This window comes from Colossoma macropomum, unplaced genomic scaffold (genome assembly GCF_904425465.1).
Source record: "Colossoma macropomum unplaced genomic scaffold, Colossoma_macropomum, whole genome shotgun sequence".
Lineage (NCBI taxonomy): Eukaryota > Metazoa > Chordata > Actinopteri > Characiformes > Serrasalmidae > Colossoma > Colossoma macropomum.
In genome coordinates, this window is record NW_023495649.1 from 5,001 (window position 1) to 8,250 (window position 3,250).

A 3,250-nucleotide genomic window follows, 5' to 3' on the forward strand; every position below is an offset into this window, starting at 1 on the left:
CTTTACTTTACGCTCTCCAAGCTGGGACTGACTTCATTGGCACTGACAGTATAACATGTTATTAACACTATTTATAATGCATTATATTAATAATTGATAATGTATAATAAACATGGCTATAAAGTGTAATTCATTTTTATAAATGTTTATAATTATGTTTATAATGCCATATGAATGCATTATAACATGTTATGTATGTGTTTATAGATGCTTACAAACGTGACATTCATAGAAAGTGTTACCAAGTAAGCTTTGTATGATACTTGCTTATCCAACATTACCCAATACACAAACCTCACCCTGGCCCTAATCCTAACCCTGATGTCAATCCAATACCTAATCCTTACCCTAACCCTGGCCTTAATTACTAACCTTAACCTTAACCTCAGCCCAAAACGTAATCCTAACCCTCCCCCTTGGCCTAATCTTAACCTTCACTCTGGCACTAATCCTGACTTTAACCTTAACCAAAGCCTAATCCAGTCAGGCTCCAGGCTCTGAATAGTGTCGGTGTGTCTATAACAGCTTGATGAGGATGTTGAGGGTCTGTATTAAACCTGTTACATGTTCAGTTCCTTTCAGGTTAAACATCTACAGATCTGAACTTGGACACCAAATACAGTGAAAAACAACTGAATTCAACAGATTATAAACACATTTTATTTACACAGATAATTAAAATCTCTCGGAAATCTACTCAATGTTACTGCTGGTACATCATTGATATGTTGTTGATGTTACTGAGAGTGTGTTGAGTGTTTATTTCATCTAAAAAAGACACTCAAAGCATCACTGATGTCAAAAATACAACATTCCACAATTCAAACACAACAAAGGAATTAGGAAGTAAAACAGTAATGGCAAAAATATAACCCACGCTTCGCGAAAGTAGTTTACTCAGTAATATACGTCAGTAAAAGTACATGCATTGTGATTTGAATACTCAGTACAAATCCATATTTTTTTACTTCAGTACATGAAATTGAATAATTACAATTAATTACTGTCCACCACTGCTTTTCAGTACACAACAACACAAATCTCCCACTGCTCCATTTGCTCAGGGTGTTCCTCAGGGTTCTGTTCTGGGCCACCTTCTTTTCTTATTTATACGCATATCTCAGTATTGACTCAGTTTTCATTGTCTACACTGATGAAAACTCAAATTATATCAGCCACACAGCAAAGCACCACTCCCACCAGCCCGACTACCTGCCTATAACTGTCTTTGGATCGTGGATATTAAGTTTTCGGATCATGACGCTAATTTGCCTTATAATTGAGAAACACAGAGATATATCAATTGATGTATCAATATCTGCCTCTAATACATTTTAAATCTCTCAGCACCTCTCTGAAACATAATGGCTTAGACATTGATGGGAGGGCAGATAAAACCCCACAAACTCTTCATAATATTTCCTACCTGGACTTCCTGGTGTCATATTTGATTCCTCACTCTACCTTCTGATATCCTCATATTAAAACTCATATATCCCAGACTGCTCTTCTACCACATGTCAGTATATTTCCAGGACTTCCGCCCCTGATTATCCGCAGTGATTTCAGAAATGTAGATTTTAGTGTCTTTATAAGTTCCCACCTTCATCACTGTGTAAATGACACTTACTTATGGATCTCCCAGGTTAAACTCCTCCATAAATAACAGTCCTGTTCAGAAACTCAGCAGCTCGGGACGACCATTCACTAACACTAAGCACTCTGCGCCTATCACACTTTGCTACCTCCATAAACTGCAATCTGATTATCTGTCCCTTTCGAGACCAGGTGTAACTTCGTGGGTTCTGCTGTCTCTCATGACGTTGTCAGGTCAGTACAGGTCTGATGCTATGACTTTCACAGACACCCCTGAGCCTTGACCTTCATACATTACTGAAAAACTCCTTCATCTTACACGCTCAGGACTCGGACACTGTAGGTCTTCTGGAACTAGGTCTGGATACGATAGACTTGGTGTGAAATCAGACTTTGTCCTCAGTCAGTGGTGAACAGGGCCAACTTAGGCGTTTGCAAATCACTTCCTCAGATGCTCTCCATCAGATCTCATCTGTCTCAGCCTTTAATAGAATCACATATCAAAACCGTGCATGTTTGGCTCTCATTTTGCATGGACGCGGAGAATGTTTCAAGTTTTAATATGTAAAAATTGACATAGAGCCTGGAGTGAGAAAAGTCACTAATTCAAATAGAAACAATTATCAAGATAATGTTTGCTGATTATTAGAGTACGTATTATATATAGGTAGTTAGATAAGTACAACCAAATAAATGCTACCTGATTGTGACTAGAACAGTTGCTCGTCATGATATCAGTGTTTTCAGAACGTTACATGAAATGATTGCTGTAGATTCTGGAGTTATTAGAGGTCTCTGAATCCTGATTAATTATACAAATACTGAATAATGATTTAAATGATACTTTGGGTAGGAGTTTTTAAATATTAAACAAACTCGTCTCTTACTGGCTGATACAAAAACCTCCTAGCCTATACTAAACACGACCAGCTCTCTTCAGCCTCTACAACGCGACTTATTCTGACCTATTAAACAATATTAATTGGATTCTACAACACCATCTAATAATGGAATAAACTACACACTGTAGATCTACACACGTTGTGCCTTATTATTCCAACAAGGATGTTTTTATAAGCAGGAAAAACATCTAAAGCTTGAGGGACACGCTTTGGGTTCTTCCTGAATTTACACAACAGACAAACAAAGTTTAAATTTTTGCTAAAGACTAAATCATACACTTTTACATTCTAAAATAATGTTAAAAAATCAAAGTTCTTCTAAAAAAGTATGTATTATTAAATGGTTCCGTTTACTGTTTTCATTGTGTTCCTCCACCAAAAAGTTCCTCCAGTCCTCGATTACAGACAGACTGGTGGGAAGTGCGGGAGTGGTAAAGCCTGCAGAATGGAAACCCTCAATATGAAAAGGCGTGAGAGGACAGTATTTAGAACCTGCACAATAAGATGATCCGCACTTCTGCTGGACATTAAAGAGGGAATGATTTCACTTCCTTAATCTCCTCTAGAAATAGTAGACAAGCCTCTGGCTTATCGAAGCGGAAGTAGCTTTCCCGAGCAACAGTCTCACTTACTGACCTCCAGAAACCTCTGTGACCCCCTTATTTTTTCCTTCTCCACTTATGCCCTTAAGCGATCATCCTTCTGGGTGGCATGGAGAGCGTGAAATGTAATCTAACGCTCAAATCATTCTG